Consider the following 17445-nt stretch of genomic DNA (forward strand, 5'->3'; position numbering starts at 1 on the left):
CAGGAGATGGGAAAACCCCAACGCGTCGTCACAAGGGGGCACTATCCGTGTTATTGTGTACAATCTGAGTGCCACCCTCAGGAATTCCCACCCCGTCCCTGCAGGGGGAGGTTTTTATGGGAGCTCAGATTCGTTTCCTCTCGCTGTGTCCCTGGTGCAATAATACACGGCGCTGTCCTCCGCTCTCAGGCTGGTCATTTGCAGGTAGAAGTTGGCGCTGTCCTTGGAGGCTGTGAACCGGTCCTGCACGGAGGCGGCGTAGTACTTGGTGTTCGCCTCATTGTAATGGTGAGCCAGCCACTCCAGCCCCTTCCCCGGCTCCTGCCTGATCCAGCCCATCCAAGTGCTGCTGAGAGCTAACCCGCTGGTGGCGCATTGCAGCTAATGGGCCTCTCCGGGCTTCTTCAGCGCTGGGCCCGACTGGGTCAGAACCACCTGCGAGCGGGCCCCTGGGGAGAAGGGAAACAGGGAAATTGGAAATTAAAACATTAGCAACGGATGGGAGCCGCCAATTAAAATAAACAGGATTAAAAGGAGCCGCATGAACCACATTGTCCAATAAAGAGGGTGAGATCCCAGCACTGTTGTATATCCCATCGCTGACAGCATCCCACAGAGACCAATCCCTTGTCCCTGCCATGGAGGTATCGGGGAGAAAATACCTTCCCGAGCCGCAGAGAGGAAAACTAGAAGCAGCCAAAGTCTCATTGTCCCTGGTGCTGGAGGGGGAAGTTCTCAGGAGACTGGCTGGTCACTGCACAGACCCGGGGCCTGCGGATTGTCCCTGCGGGTGCAGCCTGGGCAGCGACAGGGACAGATTTAAACAGGACACTCAGCCCGATTTGCATAGCCCCTCCCTGCGACACATAAAAGAGCCTCCCTAGACTAGCCCAGGTCACCGGCCCGGAAATTCAGACGCACAGAAGGGAAGAAGAATCACTCCCGACCCGGGCATGCACCTGGGACCTTGCCTAGCCAGGTTCGGTTCCCTGCTCTGTCCCAGAGTCTCTGTGTCCCCCGGGGCAATGCACCTGGCGCCGGATAGTTCTGGGTATGGAGGCTTCAGGCGGGATTTTTTTGAAGCACCGAAACGCCCTGATCCCTGCACTGACCAGTCAGAAAGTTTCATGTTCACTGGTGAGACCGGGACCAGTTCTCTGGGAAAGCCTCTGCTAACAGCGCAGAGCCAGAGGGCTGCGGATTGTCTGCGGGTGCAGCCTGGGCAGCCCAAGGCAGATTTAAGCAGGAAGCTGCCACCATTATTTGCATAGCCCGCTCCTTATAGGAGGCTGAAATCGCTCCTCTGAGCGTCCTTCTGCACATGCCTGAGCGCAGAGTGCGGGTTCGATCGGTCTCCTGTCCCCGGGAGTACGTGTGGACAAAGAAAGGATGAAGCAGGCGCCCCAGGGAAGACAATTTCCCTAACCCCGCTTCCAGCCCCGATCGCTGCCAATTTGGAAGGGGGTGGGAGATCGAGCCTTGGAGCCCCCAGACATAGTGGGTCTTGTATGGCGGGTCAGTGACGTGTCACCGGGCGCCACTGGACTCAGACTCCACTGGAGACATAATAATTCCCTGCGAAGTTCCCCAGACCCAGGCCTGCTTCAGCGGAGTCTCCATCCCTAGAGATTTTTAAGTCTCGGCTTGACAAGGCCCTGGCCTGGTTGATTTAGTTGAGGTTGGTCCTGCCTAGAGCAGGGAGCTGGACTTGATGACTCCTGAGGTCTCTTGCAGCTCTATGGTTCAGTTTGCTGCCCCCCCCCACCCCCGCAGCCTGCCTGGGGCATTGCAAAGGCGATTTTGAACAGACGCTGTTCCGCAGAGTAGGTTGTGTGTGGGGAGGGGAGGGGGGAATCTCGGGGCTTCTCCGGGTAGTGGGGGAGGCTTGAGGCTCTTGCCGAGGGAGCGGGCAGGGGAATCTGGCGAGTTTTCCCACAGGGGGCGGGTGGAAACAGTGGAGCCAGGAACTAGCATCCCCCTAGGAGGCTCCACTAGTCTCCCTCGCGCCCATACCTGGCCCGCCGGGGAGATTTAAAAGGGCAACTTAAAAGGGCTACCCAGTGACCGCTCCCCTCCTCCGCCAATTAAATCAACCTGGCCCCTGGCCGTTGCCTCTTTGCCCCCCCCCCCCCCCCCCGCGAAGATGCAGGGGCACAGGCAGGGCAGGAGAGGAATTTGCGTGGGCCCCTGTCAATAAGAGATACTGTCACCGGGGTGTGCTGACCGGTGGGGCCTAGGGCCGAGACGGGGAGGGGCGAAGGTTGTATCCCTCGGTGGCGGGTGGGTCGATCGATCGATGGATCAACCGGAAGGCACCTCCAGGAGGCTTGAAGTCCAGTCCCTGCGCTGCGGCGCGTGGGCAGGCCGAGGCCCGCAGAGCTGAGAGTGAGGCCGGGGCCAGCTAAGCTGTGTGAGCAGAACCCGCCCCTCCCCGTGGCACCGACCGACCGTGTTCCGTGAGCGCTGTCCCGGCCGCGTTTGCCTTTATCCCGGGTTCCCCAGCAGCCCGACCCAGGGGGCTCACATGGGAATTGTGGCCGTTTTCTTTGGCTCTACGCAGGTATTACGAAGCGTATACAAGTGAATGGGGCCCAGCGTGTCCCTCTTCACATCCCAGTCACGGGGCCGGACTCGGGCTCTCAGCGTCTGTGGGACTGGACTGGGCTGCAGAGCCGAGTGCATCGTATCTCTTGGAACGGGAACTTGTCTCTTGTGAGCGCCCAGCGCCGGGACTGTCAGAGTCAAACCCGCTGGGACTTCTCCCGCTGCCAGCAGCGGGAGGTTTGTGTCTGAGCTCAGACCCGCTTCGGCTCGCTGTGTCTCTCGCGCAGTAATAGCGGCCGGTGTCCTCGGGCTTCAGGCCGGTCATTTGTAAATATACCGAGTTCAGGGAATTCTCTCTGGAGATGGTGAATCGCCCTTCGACGGCCTTAGAATACCACTGGCTGGATCCGCTTGGGCTGCTGACCCTAGCGACCCACTCCAGCCCCTTCCCGGGAGCCTGGCGGACCCAGTTCATTTCATAGCTGCTGAAGGTGAAGCCGGAGGCTTTGCAGGAGAGGCGCAGAGAGTCTCCGGGCTTCTTCACATCCCCTCCGGACTCCACCAGCTGCACCTGGGACCGGGCACCTGGGAACACAGACCGGTTATAAATACCAAGATCAAAACAGCCACATTTGTTTTAATTCTGCAGTTTTTCAGAAGAAGAAATTACCTTCCAAAGCCGCTACAGCCAACACCACTAGGAGCAAAAGTCTCATAGTCTCTGTGCTGGAGGATTAATTTCTCCGGGGACTGGCTGGTCGCTGCCCAGACCCAGGGGGCTGCGGATTGTCCTGTGGGTGCAGCCTGGACAGAGGGAGGGACAGATTTAAACAGGACACTGACTCTCTCATTTGCATACCCCGCCTTACAAGAGACACGCGTTGCTCCTACCAAGGTTCTGAGTGACTCGCTGTGACGTAGTGGGGGTACTTGCTGGGCTGTGGTGACCCCTGCTGTCTGGAGCAAGACCCAGCAGGGAAAACCTCGCTAGGCAGAGGTAATGCCAAACTTGTTGAACCAGTGGCCAGACACCCCCCATGGAGAGGAACAAAGGAAGGTGGAATGCTGCCCTGACTGGGGGGCAGGGCTGGAAGGGAATTTAGTTAGTTACTGTGGGAGAGCATGGAGGAGAGCCTAGGAGAAGGGGCTGGAGTTTAGGGGCCCAGTCTCCCCCATCTCAAGGGGGCCTGAGGCATCCTAGCCCAGCTCTGTGACCAGATTACATCTGTGCTGTGCTGTATCCTGGAGAGGCAATAAACTTCCTCTATTCCACCGGCTGGTGAAGTCTGTTTGTGCCATTTCGGGGTGCAGGAGACGGGGAACCCCCAACGCGCCATCACACTCGCCCCAGGGGTCCGGGTGCAGGGCTCAGAAAGCGCCGGTCTCGGTGTCTGTGCAGCGCAGGGCACGGGGTGCTGGGATCATCCTGACACTTTCGGAGCTGGAGAAGAGAGCAGCTCTCTGCAGTGACTGTGTCTCCTTGCGCAGGAACTGAGGGGCTGGTGACTCTCCCGTGATGGGGAAGGAAAGTGATCTCCGCACCCTCCTCCTATGCTCAGAGGGGCCAGGCAGCGCCGGTCCCTGGCTCAGTGTGGGGGAGCCATTGGCCTGTGACACCGCTGGGGAGGGCAGATTTCCCGCAACGCTGGGAGGGATTTGGGCGGGAAACCCCCTTCCCTCCCCGGATTCTGGCTGGGTTGAAGCGCTCCCTGGCGCCTAGGAAGCCTTTCCACTGAGTGTGAGGGGGGCCCGGTACAAGACCCAAGTGGGTCTGTGAATCTTTAGCCTCCCGACGGCAGCTCCTGTGACGTGCGTCGGGCACAGGTGAGGCACCGACACAGCCCCGCAGGGGGCAGGAGAGTCTTTGTGAAGGGCTTAATGCCCGTGATCAGCCCTCGGGATTCCATCTGCCGGCTGGGACATTAACCGGGGGCAGAAAGTGAGCGTGACCCAGCGGTGAGTCTCTCTGCTCTCCTTTGAACCCAGCGGGCTCCTGGCTCTCGCGGGCGGACCGCGAGCGCCACCGCGGGGCATTCTCACGCAATTGCAGGGGAAGTTTTTTTTGGCGGGAAGGAGGCTGGTTTCCCGCGCAGGAATAACGGGGCGGCCCTGCTGGTCTCCGGCTGCTCATGTCACGTGTGCGCGGAACTGGAGACCGTGTGTCCCCAGCCCAGCCCATTAGCCGGCCACGACCCTGCGCTGAGCGAGAAACAATCTCTGCGCCCGGAGCCGGCTCAGCTGGGCTGTGCCGCTCCCCCGGGACAGGCCGGGCTGCAGCTGCGGAGTGAAGGGGCTGGGAACAGCCAGCCCCGATCGCAAGGAGCCGAACCGGGGGTGTTGAAGCGATTGCCCTGAAAGGAGCCGCAGGGCTGCAGCGGAGGGGGGTGTTCGGTGCGAGCCCAGCAGAGTCCAGGGGCAGAGACTCCAGCCCGGTGCGGTGGTTGAGGGTCCGAGTGTCTGTCCCCCCAGGCTCAGGGAGGCAGGGCGGCCCCTGGGTCTGTAGCCCTAGAGCAGCGGGGTGAATCTGAGCCCTTGAGAACTGAACACACGGAGAGCCCGGCGCGCGCACTGTCCGCGTCCGGCCAGCCGGGATTTCCCTGCGAACCGCAACTGGAGGATTCCTCTGAGCCCGGCCCGACTTCCCCTCCCTGTGCCTGGCGCACGCCGGGCGGTGTCCTCGGGCCCTAGTGGAGAGAACAAGACTGGCTGGGTGCGCGCGCAGGCGCCTGCGTGTGTCCCTGCCCTGCCCTCTCCTGGTACCGCGAAGGCGGGGTCCGTCCCCGGGCGCGCCCCGCGCACTGAGACCCGGGCGCCGCGCGATGGTTCCCTTCACTCCATGGCTCTGTCCCGGCCCGCACACTCTGCAAAGGCCGGAAATAACTCTCAGGTCTGTGAGCCTGGCCGGGCTCCCGAAGGGCGGGGCGCAGCCAGAGACACCGGGAGAATCCTGCCGGGAGGGTGTTTTACAAACGGGCGTGTCGGTATCTTGTCCAGAGTCAGCTCCCTGCGTGTGCCTGTTCCTAGGATCCGGCTCCGCTAACCCGGTCAGGGTCGGTTCCCGCTTAGGCTATGGAGAAACCGCTTCCCCCTTTTGTCCCGGGCCCTGCGTTGCGCTGTGTCACTGTGTATGTGGCGCAGTAATAGAGGGCGGTGTCTGCAGCTGTCAGCGAGCGGAGCTGCAGCGAGAACTGGTTCTTGGCGGTGTCTGCGGTGATGGTGACTCGGCCCTGGAGAGATGCGGCGTAGGCTGTAGCCCCGCTATACGGATACACCCACCCCACCCACTCCAGCCCCTTCCCGGGGGGCTGCCGGATCCAGTGCCAGTGATAATGCTGAGTAGAGATGGAGACCCCCGAGACAGAGCAGCTCAAAGCGAGGTTTTCTCCGGGCTTCAGCGCTCCCGGGCCGGACTGGACCAGCCGCACCTGGGAGAGGACACCTGGGAAAAAAGGAAATAAATTAACCAGCGAATGTCTCTGTGTGTCCCTGATTCTCCCACGGGCCCCACGGACACTCACAGCTGGGGGCGGCGAGCAGGGCGAGGAAAAGCAGCAGAGGTTCCATTCTCGTTCCCAGGCACTGAGGGAAACTCCGCAGCGGGCAGGGCCGGGCAGGGCTGTGTCCGGGCAGACACTGAGCGCCCTAGAATCACGGGTTTGTCTTTAAGAAGTGAATCCCGGGGCAGGGATTTGCATGCGGGTTCGCCAGGTGGCGTGTAAGGGATGACGGGGGGAGCGCCAGGACAGGGCGATGTCCCCTCGGGGATACTTTCCCCCTTTACCCTCCAAAATGTGCCAGGCACTTGCCATGGGTAGGGGCTGTGCCCAGAGGGGGAGTCTCTCCCGGGAGGGACAAATGGGGCAGGAAGCGCAGCTGCAGGCAGAGAGGCTGGTGGTTTCCGCCCCAGAACCTGACAAGGAAGGAGAGGGGGGATTGTGTTGTGCCTCATGGAAGCAGAAAATCGTGCACCTGGAGAGCCCCCTTACTGCAGCTCCCTGCGCTCCGGGTGTATGAGCAAAAGCTGCATTGCAGGGGCAAAACCACTAGAAGGAAATGGACCCACTGAGTGGGGGGGGCTCGCTCTCAAAGGAGGTGAGAGATGGGCCACTTGGGGGAGGGGGCGGAGACCGGGAACCGCTTGACGCAATGACCTCCCATTGGCCTAGCAATCTCTACTCCGTCATTTGCACTGAAGCGTCTGTTTGGAAACTGCTGTGAAAAGTGGGCGGGTCACGTGGGGGCAGCACAAACATCCCAAGGGTCTGGCCAGGGGCTCTCGATGAAAAGGGGGAGAAGAATAGCACCGTGCGATTCGAACCCACGCGAGTAAAGCACAAGGGATTAGCCGTCCATCGCCTTAACCACTAGGCCGTGTGTATCTTCTTTTCAAACACCCCTAAAGAAGGATTTTTAGATGTTTCATTCTTCCCCTCCCCCATTTCTTTTACCTACCTGCTTGTTCTTGTGAGGAAGAGGCGTAGGGGGCTTTTTAAGGTTCCTCATTAATGCAGCTAACAGAGCATCAGATACTTAATCTGAGGACTAAGGTGTCCAACCCAGGTCCTGGCAAGTGGCTCTTAACTTGCCTTGTGCACCAGGATCTCAATGGATCCCGGTTGTACCCCGGGGTGACACCCCAGTTACCAGCCTATGGGGCCAGTGCCTGGAAAGGAAATTCCCTTTCTCCTGGGGGGGCCTTAGGAAGCAGCCCGGAGGCTCAAATCCACAGGAGCGGGCCTGGAAAGTGCACAGGTGTCGCGGCAGCGTTCAGGGCTCCGAACTCAGATCTCCACGGGCATCTCCTGGTGCTGCGCTGGCCTCAGGCAAAGCCTGAAACCTCTGGCCGTGCTGCTCCCCGTCCCCCCGTGCCAGAGTTAGAGCTCTCTGTCCCAGCTGGCGCGAGATCTCGATGCTCTGCCTAGAGATCCCGGAGTCCCGGTGCTGGTGTGAGCTGGAACGCCCGGGGCAGCCCTCCCCGGAAATGCCCTTTCTCCCTGGCTGGAGAGGCTGCCGGCTCGGTGCGTTCTCTGGCTCCACATCGGCGCCGGGGCTGGGACAGGGGGAAGGGTTTAACCCCGCTGCTCACAGGGACAAAGGGGCAGCACGTGACCAGGCCGGGCTCTCCCGCCCACCGCTCATTTCGAGGATACCGCTCATTTCGAGTATCCACCAGTTCATGCCCCCTGCCATTGGCCATAAATATAATGGAGCAAGGGTTTGGAAAAGGTCCCTGCAGCCCCGTTGCTCCCAGGGCTGTGACTCTGCAAGCGCAGGGCAAGAAACTCACAGAGGCGAGTGGAAATAGAACCTTCCATTTGGTTGGCTTTGATTCTGGCCCTACGCCCACCCATGCTGCAGCTATTCCATTGTCTCCTAAGCAAATCAATGGGCCTGTATCTTGGATCCCTTAACTGAATAATGCGCACAGATGTGGTCGCCTCATCTCAGAAAAGATCTATTGGCATTAGAACAAGTAAAGAAAAGGGCAACACAAATGAGGAGGGGTTTGGAGCAGGTCCCATATGAGAAGAGATTAAAAAGACTTGGACTTTTCAGCTTAGAAAAGAGGAGACTAATGGAGTCTATAAAATCATGCCTGGTGTGGAAAAAGTGAATAAGGAAAAGTTATTTACTTATTCCCAAAGTATAAGAATTAGGGGTCACCAAATGAAATTAATAGTCAGCAGGATTAAAACAAAGAAAAGGAAGTTTTTCTTTATTCAGCACAGAGTAAACCTCTGGAACTCCTTGCTAGAGGATGTGGTGAAGGCTAAATCTTTAATAGGGTTCATAAAAGAGCTAGAAATATTCATGGAGGTTAGGTCCATGGATGGCCATTTGCCAGAATGGGTAGGAATGGTGTCCCTAGTCTCTGTTTCTCTGGAAATGGGTGAGAGTGGAGGGATCAGTGAGGCTTACTTCATGTGTACCCTCCCTCTGGGGAATCTGGTATTGACCACTGTTGGCAGACAGGATACTGGGCTAGATGGATATTTGGTCTGACCACTGTTGGCAGACAGGATACTGGGCTAGATGGATATGTGGATGTTCTTATGTTCTTAATTCCCTGCAAGCTTTGCACAGGGCCTCCTGGACCTCTCTGTTTCTCAGGGCGTAGATGAGTGAATTGACCAGGGGCGTCAGGATGGTGTAGGAGACAGAGAGAACTTTCTTGAAGTCGCTCAGGAGGTCGGTGGTTGGGAACATGTAGGCAATCATGAGAGCTCCATAGTAAATGCTCACCACAATGAGGTGGGAGGAGCAGGTGGAAAAGGCCTTTTGCCTCCCAGTCGTAGAGCAGATTCTGAGGATGGTCCTGAGAATGCAGATGTAGGACCCCAAGGTGAGCAGGAAGGGGACTAGTAAGAAAATCAAGGCAACTGTGAATGCCAACATGTCCATCAGCAGAGGGTCATTGCAGGAGAGTTTTACAAGGGGAATAAAGTCACAAAAGAAATGGTCAATACCGTTAGGGCCACAGAAGGTTAACTGGGACATTGGCGCTGTGGTTATACTACAAGCAAGCAAGCCGCCTATCCAAGATCCCCCGGCAAGCTGGAGGCAAGACCTGCCACTCGTCTCGGCTGCGTAGTGTAGTGGGTTGCATATGGCTAGATACCGGTCGTAAGGCATCACTGATAGGAGGAGGCATTCTGAGGCTCCCAGAGCACCAAAGAAGAAATATTGTGTGAGACACCCTGTGAAGGAAATTGTCCTGTTCCAGCCAGGAGTCCGGCCAGCAGCTGGGGCAGGAGGGTGGAGCTGTAGCAGATCTCCAAGCAGGACAAGTTGCCCAGAAAGAAGTACATGGGGGTGTGGAGGTGTCGATCGGCCACAACCAACACTATGACGAGGATGTTTCCAGCCATGGTCACCAGGTAGATCACGAGGAAGAGCAGGAAGAGAGGAACCTGCAGGCCAGGAAGATCCCAGAATCCCAGGAGGATGAATTCTGTGACAGACGTTTGGTTTCTTTGTTCCTGGCTTGCCATGGGGTGTGTCTGTGGGACAGAAACAGGGTCACTGGGAGCAATAACTAACATTCATTGCACTATGGCAGCCTGTGGTGCTGGACTCCCTGACAGATGTGACAGATGCTGGTTCAGTCACTCCCAACACTGCCTGGTAGCTAAAAGCAGAATGAGGGAGGGGCCGTTCCATTGGGGAGATGGGCCAGGAGGGAATATTTGACAGGGAGCTCCAGCAGAGAAACCAACCAAGCAAACAGGCCTGGGACTTGTATGGGCCGAGATGAGGAGCTTCTCTGTGGCTTGGCCCCTCGTTCTCTTCCTTTTCACAGAAAGCAGCAGGACACATGTAGGGGAGCCTGGACGGCCCTTCCTTGCCCAGAACAACAACGTCTCCTGTGCCAGGCCTCGTCCAGTCCTTGGATCTCTAACACAGCAAAGCCTGGGTCTGATTCAACTCTGGTGGATGCAGGGACACATGCAGGGACACATGCAAACAAAAAGGGTGGGGGAGAATCAGGAGTGCTGCCCAATCATGCCTAGCTTGTACAGGACAGCGAGACCAGGGCAACTGAACCAGAAACAACCTGGTCCTAGTGCATCCCATTTTTGCTGAGAACAATTCCAGAGACAGCCCAAAAACTATTAATTAAGCACTTTTGCAATATTTTGGCCCAGCAAAATGTATCCTAAACGTTGGCATAATAGGTATCCTACACAACATGCAGTTGATTGGTAGATATGACGAGAACCACCAAGTCTTGCTTTGCTGTAAATTGGGTTTAGTAAGAAGAATCGATGGGAGGGAATAAGCAGGATTGACCCACAGGTTTTGCTTTCGATGTAATTAGAAATAATGGTGACCCCAGTGCCTGGTGTTCAAAGAAACCACGATCTCCTGCCTGGTACTATAAGGAGCATATGGATGAAATGTAAGTGAACTAGGCTTAATGATTGTATTATAATAATTTCTTACTTGCCTTTGCATTGCTTTGCACTGTATTAATGGCTTTAGAATGTATAGTGTTTATAGTTTATGGTTTAAATTCTATAGTCAAACTTAAACAACTGCATTAACTGCTTAAAGCTTGCAATAAATCAGGAAGTGGTTAAGTCTCCCTGGACTGCCCTGGTTTCCCTTGGATCTAAAATAAATCGAACCACAGGACAAAAGGATTGGTAACCAGTCAGTGAATGCCATGATACCATGGTATAAGTCATCAGTAAGGCTCCACCTTGAATACTGCAAGCAGGTGTGGTTGTCCTATCCCAAAAAAATCTCTATTAAGTATGGAAAAGGTGTCGGGAGGGTACTAAAACACGAGGGGCTTGGAAACAGTTTCAAATGAGAGGAGAAGAAAAACATCGAAATTGTGCAGTTATGGATGGTCTCTGAAATCATGAATGTCGATTCTGTGAATCTCTCCCTGCCAGGCCAGGAAGCCAGGGCCTGATTAAGAACAGTAAATGGACCTGGAGCGTCAGATCCCCTTAAGAATCGCCTTCTCCGAACGGCTCGGAGTCAGGTCCTGCAGGTTTCACTCCCTACAGTGGGGCTAGACCTGCACAAGTCTGCGCTCCCATGTCCTCAGCTGACCGAGGGCCGGAGCTCAGCCATGTCCTAGCACCCAGCAATTCCCCTTGTCACCACCAGAGTCACATTCACCCAGCAGCCCAGCCCCGACACGCTACAGTCAATTCCAGACCAGTTGTGTGTGTGAACGGAAGGCTGGCGGCTCTTTGCCAGATCTAACCCGGATGAACAGGTGTGCTAGTTCCAGCCCAGATGTGTCCATGGGCACCTGTCAGGGACGGTCTCGCTACCACTGAGCCCCGCCAGGAGAGCAGGGAATGGGACGGGACTGGATGTCCGCTCTGGGCCCCTTCCAGTCCCAGGAGTCTGTGTCGTAAGAACAATCAGGATTTAAATCAGGGAGTTCCCGTTCCTGTATCTCCCACGAGCTGGCGGGTGGGAGACGGGGGGCGGGGTTCATGCTGCTCCCTGCCGGAGGGCCCCAGCCCTGTCCGTGTCCTTGTGGGGCAGGGCGGGGCTCTGGGCTCGGCTCTCCCCGCTGCTCTGGCTTCACTGCCCTGCTCAGAATCCACTTCTCCTTTTTGTGCCGGTCCCTGCTTCGCTCCGTGTCACTGTGTCTCTGGCACAGAAATACGTGGCGGTGTCTGCAGCTGTCAGCGCGCTGAGCCGCAGATAATACTTGGTGCTGGAGGAATCCACGGTGATGGCGATGCGGCCTTGCAGGGACGGGTTGTACTTTATGTTCGAACTCCCCCACCATCGTCCCATCCACTTCAGCCCCTGGCCTGGAGCCTGCCGTATCCAGTGCCAGGCATAGCTACTGGTGACGGTGCCCCCGGTGACAGAGCATGTGAGTGTGAGGGTCTCTCCAGGCTTCACTGTACCTGGGCCGGACTCCTGGAGCCGGAGCTGAGACAGGGCACCTGGGAAAAGCAGGGATTGGTCAAAGTCTGACCCACCTACTCCCCGCCAACCCACACAGCCTCCCACCGAGACTCACCTGGGGCCAGAGCCAGGAGAAATAGCGGGAGGAGCGGGGAGTTCATGGTGGGCGATGAGGGGACAGCGAAGGGCTCGTGAGGGAGAGCTCAGAGCCTGGTGAGAGGACAGGTTGCTGTGGGCACCCTGGAGGCGCATATTTCAGCCAAAGCAGAGATTTGCATAAGGAGGAAGCGCCCAGTGGAGAAGCTAGAAAGAGCAGATCAACAGGCCCCTCTGCCTTCCTGTGCCCTTCCTGGAGAGACATTGTGTGTGTGTCTCTCTCTGTGTCTCTCTCTGCCCCGCTGCTGCAAAGGAGGCAAACACAGCAGTCCAGAGTGAATTAGACTGTCGCACCCGGTTTCTGTCTGTCTCATTAGTTTCTAGTGTCCGTTCATTCATGTAAACATAGTAGGCTCCAAAGAAATCGAATTTTGGGCCCTGGGACTCCAATTATTCTGCACCCTTCCCTGTTCCAAACCCCCAAACACTTATCCTTGATACGTCCCAAACTCAACTGTAATTGATTATTGATGTCTGCTTATTGGTTATTGATTATTAATTGAAGGCACAGGTAGGTAAGTAGGCAGGCGGTTAGGTGTTTCTATTGCCTTATTAAGTGGGGTCTTGGTGCCCAGATCCCCTAGAGATCTTAGCAAATCTCAACCTGAAATTTCCAAGGACAAGGGGCTCCATTTCTGGAGGGTTTTTGGCCACTGCTCTTTCCCCATAACCACACACTGCCAGGAAGGTTTGTGATACTTTAAATGGGCTCAGAGAGCTTTCATTGCATTCACTGGAGGTGGGTCATGTTGAGTGGGCAAAGCAGGGGTGTAACCTCGAACTGCCACCAGGATCTCGGCTCCAGACCCTACGTTCTGAAAATGAATAAATGCATATTTTAAAACAACAACAAATGGTCTGGTAGCATTTTATAGACTAAGAACACATGCAGACAGTATCATGAGCTTTTGTGGGATACCAGACCATTTGATGTTGGTTTTTTCTCTAAGGGCTCGTCTACACTGGCCCCTTTTCCGGAAGGGGCATGTTAATTTCAGCCATCGTAGTAGGGAAATGCGCGGGGGATTTAAATATCCCCCGCAGCATTTAAATAAAAATGTCCGCCACTTTTTTCCGGCTTTTAGAAAAGCCGGAAAAGAGCGTCTACACTGGCCCCGATCCTCCGGAAAAGGGCGCTTTTTCCGGAGGATCGGGGCCAGTGTAGACGCTCTTTTCCGGCTTTTCTAAAAGCCGGAAAAAAGCGGCGGACATTTTTATTTAAATGCCGCGGGGGATATTTAAATCCCCCGCGCATTTCCCTACTACGATGGCTGAAATTAACATGCCCCTTCCGGAAAAGGGGCCAGTGTAGACGTAGCCTAAGGGTATGTCTACATGACAAAGTTCATTCGAAATAACAGCAGTTATTTCAAAATAACTTTAATAGCATCTACACAGGCAAACCGCTATTTCGAAATAAATTCAAAATAGTGGAGCCCTTATTTCGAATTTGGTAAACCTCATTCTACAAGGAGCAACACCAAATTTGAAATAGTTCAAATCAAGTGCTGTGTAGACACTTAATTCAAAATAGTGGGTCTCCAGCCCTTCCCAGGGAGCCTTGTTGGCCACTTTGGGCACAACCAAGAAAACTTCCTATCCTCTCCCCCAGCCCCAGAGACATTAAAGGGGTAAACCCTGGCCACAGTGCCTGTGCCAGCTCCAAGCCTGCCAGCTCAGAGCCAGCAGTGGCCACCCTGACCTAGTGGCCCCAAAACATGAGCCAGCAAGCCACTGGCAGCCAGCCCTCCCCAGGAGCAGTCTGCCAGATCCCAAGAGCCTGACAGGGGCTAGAGAAGGCAGGCACCTTTCTGGGCCAGGGTTGAGATCATGACCTTCCTCAGGTTTGGGGGGGATGCCCCCAACTTCCATGATCTCAGCCCTAGATGGAGGAATGTGGCCGTCTATGGCAGGATAGCTGCCAGCCTGGCCACCAAAGGCCACATGCGAACACAGGAGCAGGTTTGCATGAAAGTCAGATTGGTCCAGTGAGACCCACAATCCTGAGCCCTGAGCATCCCCTCCCCCTTCTTCCCTTTGCTTCCCCCTTCCAGCTCCCTCCTCCCAGGTATCTCCCTCCCCTCTCCCACCCTCTCTCTTCCTCTCTCCCACCTTCTTTTCCCAGTCTCCCCAGAGGTCCATCCCTCCCCCTCCCAGTTTTGTTCAATAAACCCAGTTTCTATTTTTGAAAATATGTGTTTTTATTTTACATCAGGAAGGGAGGCTAGGGAGGAGTAAGTGGAAGGCCATGAGGGAGGAATGGGGCATGAGCCCCCATGGGGAGCACTGGGGAGGCTCTGAGGGCTCCTAGGTGTGGCTGCTCTTGCTGAGGGTTTCCTGGATCCCCACAGCCACCCGATGGACCCCGAATAGCAGCCTGCAGCAAGTGCAGCCGGTCTGATGGCAACGACCCCACGAGATGCACCGGCGTGCCCAGGGGCAGCTCTGGCTCCATGTGGACCAGTGCTGTGGTGTCCCGAGTGTGGGCACTCAGGGCACTCCAAGACAGGACTGCTTTGCTGTCCCTCATCGAGGTAGACAAGCAAGCGGGGAACCCTGAGAACTGTCTGTCCGGGGTAAGGGTAGGGTCCCTTTAAGTACAAAGCTTAGTTAGCCTCAGGCAGCAGCCCCACACAGTGGCTGTGTCTACACTACACCCCTTTTCCGGAAAAGGGATGCAGATTAGACAGGTCAGAATTGCAAATGCAACAGGGATTTAATTTTTCCCCACTCTATGTGCATGAACATGGCTGCTGCTTTTTTCTGGCTCGGGGCTTTGCCGGAAAAAAGCGCCAGTCTAGACGGGGATCTTTCGGAAAATAAAGCCTTTTCCGAAAGGTCCCTTATTCCTCTTAAAATCAGGAAAAAAGCAAAATGCTATTTCAAAATAGTTTTGTGTATAGATGCGTTATTTGGAATTCGCTTAATTAGAATGAACTTTCAAATTAAGTTAATTCGAAATAGTGCTGTAGTGTAGACCAATGGTCCCCAACATGGTGCCCGTGGGCGCCATGATGCCCACGGGGCCATTTTTGTGCGCCTGCCAAGTGCTCGGGGCTGGCCTGGCCCTGGGCACATGGTGCATGCTGTGCTGGAGCCGGCCCTGGCGCATGGCCACGGCGCTTGGCGGGGAAGTGCTGGCCCGGGCGCGCGGTGCTTGGCAGGGGAGCACCAGCCCCGGGCAGAGGAGGAGGGCCCCGGGAGGAGGGGGCCTGGGGAGAAGGGGGCGCCTGCGCACGGCGCTTGCAGGGGGGGCCAGTCCCAGGAGCGCAGCGCTTGCAGGGGGGCCCCACCCCCAAGCACGCGGCTATGGGGGGCCCCTCCCCCGAGCACACGGCTATGGGAGGGCCGCCCACCCCCTGGTGCCCGGCAGCCTCTAAAGGTTGGGGACCACTGGTGTAGACATAGCCCGTTAGGGTAACTGGTCTACCCCCTGAAGCTCCTGGGTATTTTAAGCCCGGTTTCGACCTTCGTGCTCAAACGTGACACTTTGCCGCCCTCATGTGGCTCCTTCCCATTGGTGAGCGTGGGGACTATTTCGTTCTCTTTTTCCTTCACATTTGCGTTACATTGTTTTGCCCGCAGGGAGGCACCGCGCGCAGGAGGTTTGTTTGTTTGTGGTTTGAAGACAGTTTCCAGGATTGTCCCTGCACCGCACAAACCGCATCTTTCTTCCCGCTCGGAAGTGGGAGGGGTGGGGGTTGGGGTGAGGGTGGGGAGCTATTCACGAGTCAATCCCTGAAGTCAGAACATTCCATCCTGACCGGCCTTCGCTTTCCTGAGCCCCCTGCAGGGCTGTTTGGCGCGTGTCTCTGCTGCCCCCGTGCGGCAGACGCGGGAAGTTCCGCAGCTCTGGTTTGTGCACGAGCAGCCGCAGGGTTCGTGTCGCTGTGTCTCTCGCACAGTAATAGCGGGCGGTGTCCTCGGGCTTCAGGCCGGTCATTTGCAGGTGCAGCAGGTTGTTGGGATTGTCCCTGGAGATGGTGAATCGCCCTTGTAGGCCTGGGCGTAGTTGGAAGCTGAACTTGGGTGTATTTCCCCGATCCACTCCAGCCCCTTCCCCGGAGCCTTTCGGACCCAGCTCATCCAGTATCTGCTGAAGGTGAAGCCGGAGGCTTTGCAGGAGAGGCGCAGAGAGTCTCCGGGCTTCTTCACATCCCCTCCGGACTCCACCAGCACCTGGGACCGGGCCCCTTAGTGTCGTGACTTGCATTTTCGGACTGAGAGACAGACAAAGGGAGAGAATCGAACTGCCCAACATTTTGTGCTGATGAAAATTTCTCTCTAGGATCAATTAGATTTAATGGGGAGCATCCACTGCAGAGTCATGGGGGCGGGGTGCCGGAGAACGAGGGTGATTCGCTAACCTGGTGGTTCGGACACCATCGGGAGATACTCACAGTCCGGTCCTTTCGTTATTGAAACAGTTTCAACCGGAAAGACAAAGAGACACCCCCCTTCTCCCGCGACTCAGTGCTCGGCGCGCGCTCTCCTGAGGGGCAGGAAACCGTCCGCTCAAACCTTCCCCTTTATCCAGCAGAGGGGGCTGGATCCCTGTTCCCACCTCCCGCGTTCGGGGCTGAACCCCTGGGCTGTGAGTTGTGAGGGAAGCGCCCCCATCTCCGGCGCTTCTGGCCTTTTCCTGGGGGCCACGTGCCAGTCTCACAAGAGCCTGAGGCAGGGAAGGGGCCAGATCCCGGAGCGCGATTCCCGTTCGTGCAGGGCAGAGACGATACCTGTCCCCCCCCGCGTCCCGGACTGTCTCTGGAGCGGGAGAGAGGTTAGGACACGTCCCCTCTGTATCGCCCCCTGGCTCGCTCCGCCGGCTCCCTGCTACTGCGCTGGCCTCTGGGAATCTCGTTCTTGGCGCCGGTCTTTACTTTTGAGGTTTTGCTCTGTATTGTCCCTGGGCTCGTGTAGGTGCCTGGGACCCGAGTTCCTGTGTGAACCCGGACCTGGAGCGGTAACCCCGCGTAGCCTTGTCCCTTCTGTGCACTGACACGGAGCGAATATCCCAGTGCGCCCCAAAGCCGCCAAGAAGCGGAGTAAATTGCACAAAGTCTCATTGTCCCTGGAGTTGGCTGCGGGTGGGCGGCGTTAGCTCCCGGATTTCTCTGTGTCATTGGGCAGCATATTATGGGCTGCATCCCTGGATCCGCCCCTTTACATCAGCTGAAAATCTGCAGGTGCGAGTGACCGCGGCTCCCATTGGCCGGGAACCCCCAGTACCTGCAGAGGTGGAAGTAAGTATGGCGGTGTGGGAGCCACCCTGGTGGACGAGATCCGACCCGCCCGCCAGTATGTGCCCACCCCTGTCCTAAAGGCATCGCGGTTCCACTTAATTTCTTTCGAGAGCCT

The 17445-nt window shown here is 56.6% G+C and overlaps 1 pseudogene; it reads right to left on the reverse strand.

Moving 5' to 3' along the window:
* Positions 1 to 8595: 8595 nt before the first annotated feature.
* On the reverse strand, positions 8596 to 9536 carry LOC149521140 (olfactory receptor 10A7-like; annotated as a pseudogene).
* Positions 9537 to 17445: the final 7909 nt, after the last annotated feature.

The sequence above is a fragment of the Pelodiscus sinensis genome, chromosome 30, assembly GCF_052426305.1.
Source record: "Pelodiscus sinensis isolate ZL-2025 chromosome 30, ASM5242630v1, whole genome shotgun sequence".
NCBI lineage: Eukaryota > Metazoa > Chordata > Testudines > Trionychidae > Pelodiscus > Pelodiscus sinensis.